This window comes from Montipora foliosa, chromosome 11 (genome assembly GCF_036669935.1).
Source record: "Montipora foliosa isolate CH-2021 chromosome 11, ASM3666993v2, whole genome shotgun sequence".
Classification (NCBI taxonomy): domain Eukaryota; kingdom Metazoa; phylum Cnidaria; class Anthozoa; order Scleractinia; family Acroporidae; genus Montipora; species Montipora foliosa.
Genome location: NC_090879.1, coordinates 22201926 through 22216925, shown reverse-complemented (window position 1 = coordinate 22216925; position 15000 = coordinate 22201926). Strand labels below are relative to the sequence as shown.

The 15000-nt window shown below is 40.5% G+C and overlaps 1 pseudogene; it reads right to left on the bottom strand.

The window, feature by feature from the left end:
* Positions 1-9225: 9225 nt before the first annotated feature.
* Positions 9226-12758, bottom strand: LOC137976794 (valacyclovir hydrolase pseudogene; annotated as a pseudogene).
* Between the last annotated feature and the right edge of the window lie 2242 nt (positions 12759-15000).

Here is a 15000-nt window from a genome sequence, read left to right as displayed (position 1 = left end):
GACAGAGAATAAATGCAATTCAAATTGGAAAGTAGCCTATAGACTGCCTCAACGCCATCCAATATTTGTCAATGAGTGGTTGAACTCAATCTCGTCCCCAGAGTCCGCTTTTCTTTTGGTCAGCATCAAGAACACGGACTCTGACAACTTCCAAGGCAGGAAGTCCGCACATCACGGACTTCCGGCTCGTCTGCGCACGCTCAGTAATTTGAAACAACAGCGGTTGTCAACGGTTATAAAAATGGATCTTCACTACGACTGCGCATAAATTGGAAGTGGCCAGAGTCCGTGTTCTTGGTGCTGACCGAAAGAAAAGCGGACTCTGGGGACGAGATTGTGTTGAACTTTGCTTTGAATGTGAAAGTGAAAGAAGCCTGGGAACGAAACTTAAAGCTCAGCAATTATGACGACAGTTGCCATAACAACTGGTAAATTGAAACATTTTTTTCGCGACTTTGTTCAGAGTTTACTGTGCAAAAGTTCAAAAATGTTTACTGCTTATGCGCAAGCTATTCCAGGTGGATTAGCTAACCATATGAATAGTCAAGTGTCGGGAGAAGTTGAAAATGGCGAAACTTTCGCCTCTCAGAGTTTTCTTTCTACCAGAGACTGGAATGCGGCAGGACCAACCACAAACCAGTTGGCCTCATATGCATCACGTGAGGATATTCAGCAGGTAGGAGTTGCCTTTTCAAAGACCACACACACATTTGTACAGAAGGCAGATCCCATGTTACGGTTGCTCATTTCTTGAAAATATTATTTATTTATGTTACTCGCTTACTCGCGCTATCCCTTAAGAAACATATTTGCTTGCAATTGCTAAAGTTAAGCGCCGTTTCTTGAAAAGTCAACTAGAAATTCTTGGCCGGGTTGAAGTAGTTTCCTCTCCCTACAGTTCGACGTGGTGCCCGAGTTTGTCTCATGATAGTTTTCAAAGTGATTTTTCCGGAGTGAATTTAATTTTTTTTTGGAGGTTTAAATGATAAGCGCATGCAAAAAAACTCCATCGTTTCTGTGACGCAACGTTCCAATCATTTGCTGAATAAACGGCAACCAGAGGATGAATACACAGATTTTGATGTTTTGAAATTTACTCATAGAAAAAAAAGCATGACCTCAAAACCTCGGGAAAAAACTTAAGTGCAATTTTTCTTTAGAACTTCAAACAGATAAAATCCATATATTTAACAACATTTATGAGCGCGCAATGGATGTGAGTTTTCCTGTAACAAATCTCAAATCCAACAACTACAAATTCAGTATTGTTTTATTAAATTTTGAACGACTGGATGCTTGGAAATTTTATACAGCACCAAAGCTTAAAACGGGGATGTAGTAAGCTAATTATCAGAGCGCAAGATAGGGATATACCAGGTTAAGAATTAATCGGGTTATCCTTAAACACAGTACGCGCATGCTAAGGCTTCCGGCGAGCATCATGTGAGCTCTGGTTGATTTTTTTCCCTGTAGTTTCCTTTTGTCAATCATTATTAAGTTTGGATACTTTGTCCAGTATAGCCACGCACTAAGGCTCAGTTGGTTGAGCATCGGGTTGTCATACGAGAGGTCGCGGGTTCGAACCCCGGCCAGATCAATACTCGAGATTTTAGAATTGCAATTTTTATCTGCAAATGGTTAGACTTTCAAGTCTTCTCGGACAGGACTATAAAGCGTAAGCCCCGGCCGTCTCACCAACATCTCCTATGTTCATAAGTTCCCTGTGGGACGTTCAAGAACCACACCCTATTCGATGAAGTCTCCGGTATTGCGGCTGTCCTGTCCTCTCCTTAGAAGTGGCCGATGTCTCCAAAAAGGCTTGTGGTGTATGAGGCCACCTAAGCAGAAACAGCCATACAGTAAGTCAAAAAAGGGGCTTTGCCGAGTGCTGGAATATGTAGATGTAACTGTAAATGTAGATAGCTATAAATTCGAAAGCGTAAGCTAATAAATATCTTCTTTTTCTTAGAGAGAAAAAGAATTGCAACTTGAATTGGCATCCCTCAAGACCAAGTGTCAGGGTAAGTGAACAACGAAACAAATGATTGATATAAAAATAGAAAAAGAAATTGTGAGACAGAGAATGACACGTTTGAAATTAACAAGTCAGAATAACCCTCGCCTACTACACCAGCCAAACTGTACCTTCCTCAAAGAAGAGATAATAATTGATGATAGAATATGACACGTGACAGAATAACATCCTTGATTAACCTCCCACAATTCAATCGATTTCAGAAAAGGAAAGAGAAATCGTTCAGTTAAACGATAAGCTGTCAAGGATGAACAACTGTCACAAGAAAAAAGAAAATGAGTTTGAGCAAAAGATGGAGGAAACTGTTGGTCAGCTAACAAAGGTGAAAAACTCTGCTATTTTGGCCAACGAGAAATTCATGAAGAAGAATTTGGAATGTGAAGATTTGAAGACTAAACTTCAAACAGCTGAAGGTAGGTGTTCACGGACCCAGAACGGAAAGAGATCAAAGCGCTATGTTCAAAGGCTGACATCAAAAGATCCAAAGTCTTACATTTACATTTACCACATTACAAGTATTCCCTCTCTACGATGTACCTACCGATGGGAGGCGGCTGTATTCGTAGGCTCACAATACTCCACTCTTAAAACCATTAAGACTTGATGCTGTGGCTAGTGTGGCGGGCAAATTGTTCCACTGCTTTATAGTTCTAGGTAAAAAGCTATATTGTAAATGGGCCATTAAACTTAGTTCGCTGGTTACAATAATCCTGTCATACTGTTACTCAGTAAAACATCAAAATGAGACGGATAAAACAGCGGATAAAAGAATAACATACATTGCACTTAATATTCTCACTTGAATAACGGTCACTGAGCATTTTATTTAGCACACAACTCAGTGTCTAGCTTTGCTATAGATGTTTTTGTCTATTTTAATTCACTTCAGGACTAGCGAGTCATATTTCAGTGTCACTTTTGCTTTTCATTCTTCAGAGAGAGAAAGAGCATTGGAGAAGCAAAACTTTTGCTTGAAGGAAGAAATTAAAATATTGAAGGGGACATTTGCCAAAGCGAGTGAAGATGAAGTTAACGGTAAAGCCGATTGTTATGTTAGCGGTTCAGTGATGGCGCAATGGTGAGAGCACTCGCCTCCCAATGTCGCCCGGGTTCGATTCCCAGACTCGGCTTCGTATGTCTTTAAAATAAAGATTTGATTTGATTTGATTTGATTTGGGTTGAGTTTGTTGGTTTTCTACTCTGCATCCGGAGAGGTTTTCTCCGGGTACTCCGCTTTCCACTCTCCTCAAAAACCAACATTTGCTTTGATTGTTGATTTCAGTTTACCTTGTCCCCAATTAGTGCTCCAGAGCGAAAACGACAAGGCACTTAAACAAAGCTCCTTTCCTTTATTTTCGATTCAAATATAAATTCGTAACTGAGAGATCTGCGTCAACTGGTGAATTACACAGCTTCATCGAGCTCTCTGGAGAGACCGACGAGCTCGTCTTTATGACACAGAAATGGTTGGAATCGAGAGATGCAGAGCGACACTCTTCGTGTTTTAATAACTAAGAGGAAATTTGTGCCTTCAGACTTTCAAGTATTCTCGGACAAGGACGATCAATGGGACGTTAACAAGCTGTTCGTTATAAGTGAGGGGAATGTACTACTCAGTTTTTTGAAATGACCTCTTTCCAGTGAAAAGGACTTCAGTGTTTTCATTCCACGATACGATACCGAATTTTATTTCGACCGTAATTTAGAGTGGGATACGCAATTTAAAACCTTTCACAGGTTTCTAACTTGTGGGCCTCTAGCTATACCACAGAGGACAGACCACAACACTGGGAACCCATTCCCTACAAGAATTCCAGGTCGAAACGTTAGCAGCCACTATATTAAAAACTTGAAGCTTAACCTTAGTAACTTACTCCTTTTCAGCTTCTCGTCGAAAGCTCTTTAACACCAAAGAGCCAAAAGACAAAAATAAAAGCGACATTGCTCGTGATGGTCATGAAGCGGGATTTCCACAGTTCGAGGAGAAGTATCCATTGTTTAGAGGTACGACGCATTCTTGGTTTCTTTCTTTTCTTTATTTAATATTTCAGGGAAATTACTTCGCTTTTCGCTGTTCCAAAAATATGTTAAAAGAACAGTTTAGCTGAATAAACGAGTCCTAGTTTTAAAACTGGCCTTCGGTCCTATAAAAATTTCGCTAAACTGGGCTCTGTTCTCATTCTCATCCTTAGCTCATATTTTACCTTATCATTTCCGCTTTTCACCGAGCTTATGTTAAAATCTCTTTGAATTCACATCTTTTGTCCTGCACCGGGATCACTTTAGTTGATTTGCCATATTGACTCAAAATCTTCTTTTTAGCCGAAGCCTACTTCAGTGATCTGAAGCCCTCGGAATTTGACAAGATATCAGATATGGTTATTGCAAATGGTCCGTTTCGTGCAAACTCATTGCACATTGCAACTAGGAATGGCGAAATTGCTAAACGTAAGTAAACGACACGCCACACGCGAAATGCGCAATTTTCCCGCCCTTTGATCAAGTTGATATAATTGCTTTGAATTCTGATTGGTTCATCGCGTTCTTTGTGCCTGATATGATTGGTTTCACGGGAGCCAATCAAGCTCCTGTTTTTCCTGGTTAAGGAAAAACTGCAGCAAATTGCATGGAGCCATGCAGTAAGATATACAAATGAAAACAACATCCTGGCAATTTCTTGAAGCTTTAAAACTAGGATACAAAAGAAAAAGAGCAAGGAGTTTCTCTTACACCTTACAGCGATATTTGTTAAATAAAATTTCGGATTTTGAGCCTTGGAAGAATCTCTCTTTTTTTTTTTTTAGAAAACAGTAGCTTCAGTCCTGGATTCATGAATCCAACTGACTGCACAAAAGATACTGTTACTGTCGAGGGAGCTTTGCACGATGAAAGAGATACAATAAAGATTGATGATCCTTGCTCTAATCATTTGAAATCAGGTATGCACTTTTAAACATTTTTTCGGAGGAGCAGATGTGGTAATACCCTTCGAGCAGAAGCCCTTTGATCTTCTGGGTAATAATCGCTCGTTTTGCTACCATCATCGTCGTTCTCCTTATCATCATTCTTCACTTTCATCATCAGTTGTTCATTTCCATTTTTTCTTTTATTTTTTTTTTCTGTTTAGCCCCGGCTTACTTAAACACAAGACCACTGCCAGCTGTCGGTCCAGTTAACTCTTACCACATCAGCCAGGCTGAAAAGGGTAAGAATTTATCCCAGTCAAAACAGTAAACATCGCACTAATTTACCTTGGCTGAGCTGCAGAATACCCGGCCACTTACATGACTTGAATGATGGAATGATGGAAAGCAACTTGTATCATATCCTTCCCACGGACCCATTACACCTTTCCAACATTCATGTATTTGCAAAAATTGAGGTGCTTGACTTTGTAGAGACCGCAGAGATCGGGACACATTGTCCATCCAGGGACCCGTTTCTGGAAAGTCCCGAAACTTTACGGGCCATTTTCGGGTGTCACAATTCCCTTTGTATCTCAAGAACGAAGAGGGTTTAAGTCGTCAAACTTTACGGTCATGTTTCCTTTTTTGTTACCTTGAAACACGTTAAAAGATCGGCTTTCAAAACAGGCGGTTGGCAGTTTCTCAAATGGCTTTTCGGGACTTTCGAGAAACGGGCCCCAGGATGTAAATAAACGGCCTAGCTCCGCCTTGGAGTTCTAGTAGCTCAATGAGTAAAGAATCCGACCGATGTTCGTCACGCAACGCTCCCCCATTGCGTGACATCCTGAACGAGACTAACCAGTGTTAGGGGGTCGTAGATTCGAATCCTGTTTAGGACTCTGATTTTTCACCCGTTTCCAAGCAATTTGTATCATACCCGGGCACTTACTTGCATATTTCCCATTCTTAATAATGGACGGTTTGGATTTCTTTACACGCGTGATTTGACAACTACGAAGAAAGTAACCCGGTCAGTTCAGATAAAACAAGTTGTAGTGACATCTTTAATTTTTCCACCAGCTAAGTTAAGGCGTATTCTTTTTATTTCTCTCCTTTTGCAGTGCGTTATTTGAACAACCGGCCAATGCCACTTGGGGAAAATGTTATGAGAACTTACCACACGCCATGGATGGCCAGGAAAGGTAACATCAATCACAGAATACATCCGGGTCTCAAAATAACTGTTTAAAACACGGTGAGAGGAAGGAAAGGCAGTTATGCGAGTAAAGAAAGCCACAAATTAAAGGAGCAGTCACAAACAATGAATGTTGAATGTTTAGCTCTTGATCTGTGAATGAAATAATTATGTCAACACACAAGTCTGCGCGATCCAATCTTGTTGTGTCCTTTGTCAAGAAGAGATTTCGAATCACGTGTTAACAACAACGAGCACCGGTGGTTCAGTTGGTTGAGCCATACAGGAGGTCGCAAATTCGAACACTCAAATGGTTAGACTTTCAACTGTTATCTCGAATAAGGACTATAAACCGCCTAACAAATGTCTGCTATGTTCATAAGTTCCTTGTGGGACGTTAAAGAACCCACGCACTATTCGAGAAGAGTAAGGGTGTTGTGGCTGTCCTGTTCTCTCCATCAGAAGTGGCCGGCTTGGCGGTGATGTCTCTAAAAAGGCTTATGGTGTATGAGGCCACCTAAGCAGAAACAGCCATAAATCGCCATAAATCAAAAAGGACTTTGCCGAGTGCAGGAATATGTAGATGTAACAACTGTAAATCATTTTGTTTTGTTTTTTTACAGAAGAGAACAACGGATTCTTCGCTCGAACAATCAATCAGTGGTTTGGATTTTAATAAGTAAGTCCAATAATATTCCGTCAACCAAGATAAGATTGTATTAATTTGTTTTGCTTTTTTGAAAAAAAGAATATTGTTTAACACCCATACCTACATTTTAAACCCCACACTCAAAGCGTGTAAGATGTGGGACTAAAAAAAGGTGAAATCTCTCTTTTAGCAAATTTGAATGTGAATTTTAAGAGGTAATGTACTTTTGATAATACCTTTATAAGGATCTCAATGGGATAAAATAGAGCCATAGTTGTTGGCTCTGTCAGTATCATCGTCTGTGTTTTCAAAACAAGTCCATGCAAGATTCACTTTAAGGCGCTGTTACACCGTGCATTTTTTCGTGCAACTTGTCTCGCAACGCCATTTCTACAAACGTTCTCGCATTATGAAAAAGGTTGTTTTACGGTTGTTACACTGAGAAACATGCAACTTGTCTCGTTTCGATGATCACATGAGGTTAAGGTAATATTTTTATTGGCTGTTGCCGCAAACCGTTGCGACACGAGTTGCAAGGCAGGTGTTGCACTGCACAATGCTTAAAAAATTCTTTGAACTCAATTCTACTTTCTGCAACGGTTTCTGTAACTGCTCTCGCAGCGGTTTTGGCCGTTGCAAGGTATGTTACATCGGGCAATGATTCGTGCAACTAGCTTGTCTCGCAATGGTGTTGCGTGACCACCCTGGGTGCCAGAGACTTTTCTCGCGCGGTTTCCGGTTTCAGTCAAGTCTTTCCGCTCGTGGCTTTGGCCTACGGCCGAAGCTGTGTCTGCCTTTGGCCGACACCGAAAATTCCCGCCGCACGCGAGAAAAACCTCTGGTGCCCAGGGTATTGCGAGACAAGTTGCACGAAAAATTGCACAGTGTAACAGTGCCTTAATGGAGGTTTCCAATTGAGTCTAAACAGTGATTATCAATCAGATACCCTGCGAGCAGTTAGTTTCCTACGCTTTGTTACCTACGCTTCCCGAGAGAGAAACCACTGCGAGTAACCGTTTGATTTGCCATCGAGCATGTGCAAAGTACGTCACACCCCACGTGATGCATTTGACATCACCTCTTATTTCGCTAGAAAAATATGAAATCACTACACAGTAGGCTCTCCCAAACGCAGCAGTTACGTAGCTGAACGCACGCGCAAGCTCCAAAATAAGTTTACTAACTCGTTTTACCGGTTCAAATTTAAGTTATTTGTCCTTGCCGCTGGACGGCGGCTCACTCAAGGAAACTAACGGTTCATCGCAATGATTTCTCTCTCATGAAGCGTAGGAGAAACCAACTCCTCGCAGGGTAACAATTAGACATACTTTGACGCTATTTTCATTTGGTCAAGTTGGCAGGAAAATAATGTAAAGTTATCTGTTTCTCTCATATTGCAGGGCTGCACACTTAAAAAACCTGGGACAAATTTAATTTCTTATTAACGTTTGTGCATAAATGATAAATGTAACAGAAAAACGTTTTTTTTTAACTTTTCAGTGTAAAATAAAAAGTTTTTATTGTAAACCTTTTGTTGTTGTGCTTATTTTTACATTTGCGTAATTCTACCAAAGAATGTGTTATATTGCCTTCCAACACAATATATGCATATTTTGATGGTTCCCTGATGATATTTTAGGGAGAGGGGTTGGCACTATGATAAGAGCACTCCCCTACCCCCCTATGTGTCATAGGATCAATTATAAGACTTGCCTTTGTATGATATGTGGGTTGAGTTTGTTGGCTCTCTACTCTGCCGTGAGAAGTAGTTTCTGTAGGTACTATGGTTTTCCAATCTCATCAAAAACCAACATTTTTCTGCCTTCATTTGATTTGATTTATAGGTTTTCCCAATTAGCAGAAGACATGTACTCAGTTAGAGCAGTTTTCAATTGAGTGTCGTAAAACAAATACCAAATAATTACTTTGACCAATCACAGCAGGTGCAAACAGAGCATTGAACCAATCCAAATTCGTAGCAATTCCATGCAACTCGCTCAAAGTGCGGGAAAAATCATGCATGCAAGTCACGATTGGTTTTGGTTTTTCTTCTTATTGTGGATAAACATTTGTAAACCATTCACTAAGCGTAGCAATTGCAATCGCCTGATTACTTTCGACAGTCATGAAAACTGCTCTATGAAAGCTTGACTGATGGTGATTACATATACGGTTTGAACACTTCACCAAATAACACACAATGCAGATTGATGGCCTAATAAATTAACTGAAATTTAAATTTCACCTGCTCTGGTGGGTTCTTGTTTTCAAAATCCTTTCCTTGACAAAGTATTTGAAGCAGTCATAGAAGTAACCTTTACACTTTGACTCCCAAGCCGGCCTGAACTGGGCATACTTAGTAAGTACTTTACTCTAGTGCCAGACTTTTGAACCTTGGAGTCAATGGGTTAATTCTGCCATCCTCCACTATATTTTCAAATCAAAATTGGCCATTTAAAAATTTCTTTACAAGCAAGTTAAACTCGTCAGCAAGCGAAGATGGAGATTATGTTTTCCTTGTGGCATGATGTGAAGCTTGGATCCTGGTATGTTATTATGTAGGTATTCAGGATGAAACTGTGGGACCAGAGGGTCCTTCTGACCTGGGACCACCACGGTGGGGCAAAGTGATACTCTTGACTGCTTTTGTGCAAATGTCTCCTCCCCTGTCAGTATAGTATTTGCTGATACCAGCTATCCACCCACTTTGTATTTCTTGGAGACCTTCCTTGCCATACAATGCTATTATAAAACAAAAATGTTAAGAGCTAATGGATTAATATGTTTGCCAAGTAGGCTTGATGAAACAACCTCACAACGTCTTGGGGGGAGGGGGGATATACTCCCGACAATTTAGGATAGGTGTGTGCCACCAAGTTTCTCAAACTCTGACCCTGTTAAGGGTAAAAAATCGAGAATTTGAAAAATTATTGAAGACCTTCATTTACTAACCACTAATCCTAACAACCCTTCTGAAATTATATACATGTCCGAAACAAACAACTGCGTTTCTGATTGGTCAACGTTGAATGCAGTTACAGTAAGAGGTTATAGGATTGCAAAACCAGAAGTTGCTATGGAAACAAAGCAATGGATGATTTTGTTGAGCAATATAATAAATAAAACAATATTTTATGAACTTGCTCCCTGCATTTCGGTGAAATCTGACACAAGTTGATGTTTTTTAAAGTTCTCAAATTTGCACTTGCCTACGGCTTGTGCAATTACATCACTCCCGTCCAAAAATCACGAAATGCACAAGCAAGTTTTCACAATGATTTCCTAACTTAAAGCACTTCTGTTCTCTGACAGGACTGACAGGAAAATTCTCCTTTTTAAATCACTGATTTGAATTAGGCACATAGTGCAAATATAGGCTCTGGACAACTTAGCAAAAACCATTTAAACCTACCAAGCTGAGACTCCTTGAGGACAAATTTGAATTTTCAAACAGAATTCCCAAAAGTATCCCAAATAATGAATTTTACAAGTATCCCAACATAATGAATTTTGGAACTGTGCAAGAATTAGAAAATATTTTTTATTCCCTATTGTTAATTTTATTTTTCTAATTATGTTAATCCATTTTAATTCAATTATTGTTTTACTCTTCACCATAATGGTGATGTCATGTGACATAATAAATAATATTTAAAAATTACTTCAATGTACAGTGCAAAACCGTTTTAGATGTGTACATCACATCCACCACCACCACCCCTGGAAGTGGAGTCTCCCCATTAATTATTTTTTTTTAGTACCCTCCCACCCCTCCCCCCCCCGCCCCCCTTCCAGGACCACCACACTTTTCCCAATGGTCAGAATCAGTGATTGTGGATTGCAAACTTCCAAACCAGTACTTGATATTGAAGACAGGTAATTGTATCATGGGCAAAACTGACTTCATAATGCACAATGTATGGTATAATTTGTGTCTCTATTTAGAAGCAGAATTTACCTTTGTAACAAGATTCTATTGATAAACTCTTCAAGCCATCCTATCTTACCTTCTAATGGTTCTCTCATTTTGGGGTTCCATTTTGATGTTTCTCTTATTTTCTCAATAAAGCTCTAATGTCCCTGCTCTGTAACAGTGGCATTAGCCTCCCCACACCACCATACTATCAATGCAATGAGGATATTTGGATGTCAGTATCAAAGATGTTATCCCACCATCACTCCATCCCAGGAGGGAATATTTTAGAAAGGCCTGCGACAAAATAATGATGAGAAGGAAACTTTAAATGATGGATAAGTGAAATTTGTCACCAAAGCTCATGGAAAGTCACTTTTTTTCCCCCCACCACTTGGTTGCTTTTGTGATACACAATGCACTAATAGTGGAAACTACTCTACTCTACTGTGGCAGTTCTTTTTCTTTTCAAACTGAAAGGCAAGCATTTCACTGAATTATGTCCACCACAAATAACACCATAGATTCCCTTCAAGGTCCAAAGATGCTGATTTACAACCTCATTTATCCACTGGTCTTTCCTTTCTCCTGAGTGGATACGTTTTAATACGAACACCTTCTTGACGATGTCTTTTCACAGTGCTAACGTGTTTTGAACGCCACATTTCTATATGTACGTCACAAGTAGATGGAACGTTTTTGCTTTGCCAGCAGTGTATGTCTTCAGGTCTCAGAATTTAGCTCTTCAAAAGATCCGTACCTTCTTTGAATTGTGCTTCTCTTGTGCCCCTCTTGTGCCCGTGGTTGTTCAATGTCAATTTTTTGTCTAAATTCACCACCCCCCCACATGACAAATTCCTTTTCAAAAGTGATATTCATTTCCGTATTTCCCCTACACGACTTCCTGGGAGGCGCCGTGGGCCTCATAGTTAGAGCGCTTGACTCCGGATCGAGTGGTCCGTGTTCGGGTCCACATGTGCCGGGGACATTGTGTTGTGTTCTTGGGCAAGACACTTTAACTCTCACTGTGCCGTCTCTCCAACCAGGTGTATAAATTGGTACCGGGGACATGCTGTGGGTAACCCTGTGATGGACTATCATCCCATCCAGGGGAGTATAAATACTCCTAGTTGCTTCCTGCTACGGAAACCCGAGATAAGCAGCCGGCCTGATTGTGCCTTTCTGGCTCATCAGCAGAGACTTTTCCAGTGACCGGAGGTGGTGGGTTGGGATTTCCATTGACTGGTCCCAAAATCACAATGTGTAAAACAAGCATGTTAAATAGCTAGATCTCTCTCTAATACAGGGTTATAAAAACATGATAAAATCTAAGTTCTTGTAACAGGATCCAGCCTATTGTACCTTGGAATTAGTCACTTAGCCTATAACTTCTGGTGGTCATTTTGTGCCCCAACCCCTCCTCCTCAAGGATAGCTGCTTTGATTTTTAGATTTCTGCACAGGAATGATTTTTTTCCCCCTACGGGAAACCAACTTAATGAGAAACAGATTGAAAACATTTTTTCATTGGTGCCCAAACAAAATATCAAACTTTCAGGTTTCACGAGTTCCGGGGAGTGGATTGGGTCGGATAGGAATGCCCCAGCTTACCAAGAGCATTCATTAATCCAGCCGCATCATCCAGCATCATCTCTTCAGAAAAAGCCGGTTGGGAAATCACGTTTAGGAGGAATTGATTTTCCGTATCCACGAGGATTCGCGAAGGCAACAACTGTAAATTCCATCACTGAGCCCCGTCTTTGTGGCGCGAAGTCACTTTGGTGTTGACCCCAAGAGCACCTGGCATACACAAACACACCATCGCTCGCTCCCTTGCCCGGCAACGTCGTGGTGAATTTTTACTTCCAGATTACTTTCTATTTTTTTGGGAGGAAAGTGTCTCCTAATACCACGTCTTGTCTGTGAGACAAGGATATTTTGTTGTCTTCGAGAGGACTTTCGCCAAGCGCGACAAAATAGGCCGGCCATATTTGAAACTAGGTCCCCATCTTTCTTGACGTCGTTCCTATTATGGGCTAGGAGGGCGTGGAAAGACGCCATCTTTTGCCGCTGCCAGGAGGATCAACAATAAGGAAGAGGGAAACTATCTGAAAAAAAGTTTTTTTGGGTTCCCAAACGGCGGTCTGGTTTCTCAGGTTTTACGCTCTCTTGGCCTTACAGTGCAAAAGAGGGGGTCATTCTTCGTTTTTTGTGCGAGTTTTTGGGAACGCTTATTCGTTGAACAATTTTTGGATTGTAGGTTTCCCTTTCTCGGGTTGGAGAAAGGTAAGTTAATCCGCACATCGTGTCTTTCCATGAAGCTTAGAAACAGCAATGGTACGTGTCATGTTTTTCATGTTTTTGCTTCGTGTTTCTGTCCATCTGAATCGTGATCCGCTTCTTTGTCTGCGATTAATTCAAGCTCACTCTGGCATTTATCCCCGTCTATCCTTGAAAGCTTCAGCAGGCGAGACAAACCGAACGTAATCAACTTCATTCGGTTTCATGCATGTCTGTTTCGCTGAACTTATTGTAAACGCAAACGTTTTCCAGTTTGTTTTCTCATTTGTCCCTATCAATAATGGCTTTTATGTCAAGAATAAATCGGATTATGCAAGGAAAAAAATATACTTAGACCTACCAAAACAAGGAAGTCGCTGTCAAACCAAGCTGAATTGTAAACTTGATCAAATGTCGTACAACACGTAGTACACCATATATTCCGATCGACTGTTCTAGTCACTCACATGTTCTATTTGCTACTAGTCTGTTCTTCTTGATAATTTTTTTTGTATAAAGTAATAGTATGGCCATTTTGGCTTCGGATCGCGCCTTTCGCGAACTTTTACCAATAGGGATTCAGAAGCCCAAATAATTAAGTTGTAGAATGCGATTCCTTGATTAATGGGAGCTTCCAGATTTTAATATTTTCAGCACGTTTTCATGATCAGCTTGCGCTGTATCTGAGGAGTATTATCGTATTTGGATTTTTGTGTCAGATACTTTGATGAAATTTTCAATAGAGGTGTTGGGTGGGCCCGCCATTTATTATTAATTTTAGGGCATGCTGCTACCTGTGCAACCATTCAATCCCAGTGTTGTGTCTTGACCAACGGGCCGGTTGCATCTTTTCTGTGTTTAAGAAGTAAACAATTATTACGTACTTGGAAGTCAAGCCCAATATCTTGGTCACCACTGGTCCAATTACTGGAAACTTTTATAAAACCTTTTTATCTTTTGACAGTTTAACAAGAAAAAGTAAACGAACTTAATGTAAGTGCATAGTCTTCTAGCGCTGGGGCACAAAATTGGCACCCTGTAACATAAAATCAACAAATTATTAAAGGAGATGACAAACAAGGGATGTTTGGTACTGTAAGTGCAGAAACTTTACCTTGCACCAATTTCTTGGTTTTGGGTGCGTATAGTTTGGATTTGAGAGCAGGGTTGCAGTATTGGTGATCTAACACTCCAAACAATTTGATTTTTTTTTTCTCCCTGGCTTTTCCAAAACCAAATTTGAGTTAACTTGACTTTATCTTTCCAATCAATGATTCAGTAATCAATTCTTGGGGCACCTTTAAATTAGGCAATTAATTCTGTACTGTTTGTGGTCAGCACGGTGAAAATTTATGATGTGGGACTTCTAGTCCCTAATGGGGGAGCTTAAGAAACGATGATTAGTGACGGCAACAACAACCACCACATAAACAATGATACACTGTTTTAAAAGAGGAAACTAATTGTCCTGCACAGTCCAGGGTGGATCTAGGGGGAGGGTGCAAGGGTGCAACCCCCCCCCCCCCCACCACCTGAGATGACCTGCAACTTTCTATTACGACGGTATTTTCTGCAAAAAAAAAAAATGTCACCAATCAGCTTATGCCATTCTTTAGTGCTGCACCCCTTCCTAAGAAAAATCTTGGATCCCCCCGGCATGCCCTATACATTTTAGTATACAGCTATTTTTTAGAAAGTTTGTCAAGAATAGAGTGCACTCGACAATCCCCAAGGTAATATGGGATATCAATACAGTTGTTTTCTACACGACTGTAGCTGTCGAACCTACTTGTTCCTTTCCTTCAGCACTCGCAAAACATATATCAGTGGCCTCCCGTACGATTTCTTTTTAAATTTCTTTGAAAAACAGTGGCACTTTAAATCACCCACAATACCTTTGTCAGGATTGTCCGCGTGCACTTTTTCCGACAACCTTTCTCAAAATCGCTGTATCTTTTTTGTGGTTATATGTACGGCGGCATGACTACAATGGTTGAAAATCACCAAATTTGAGGTTTTGATG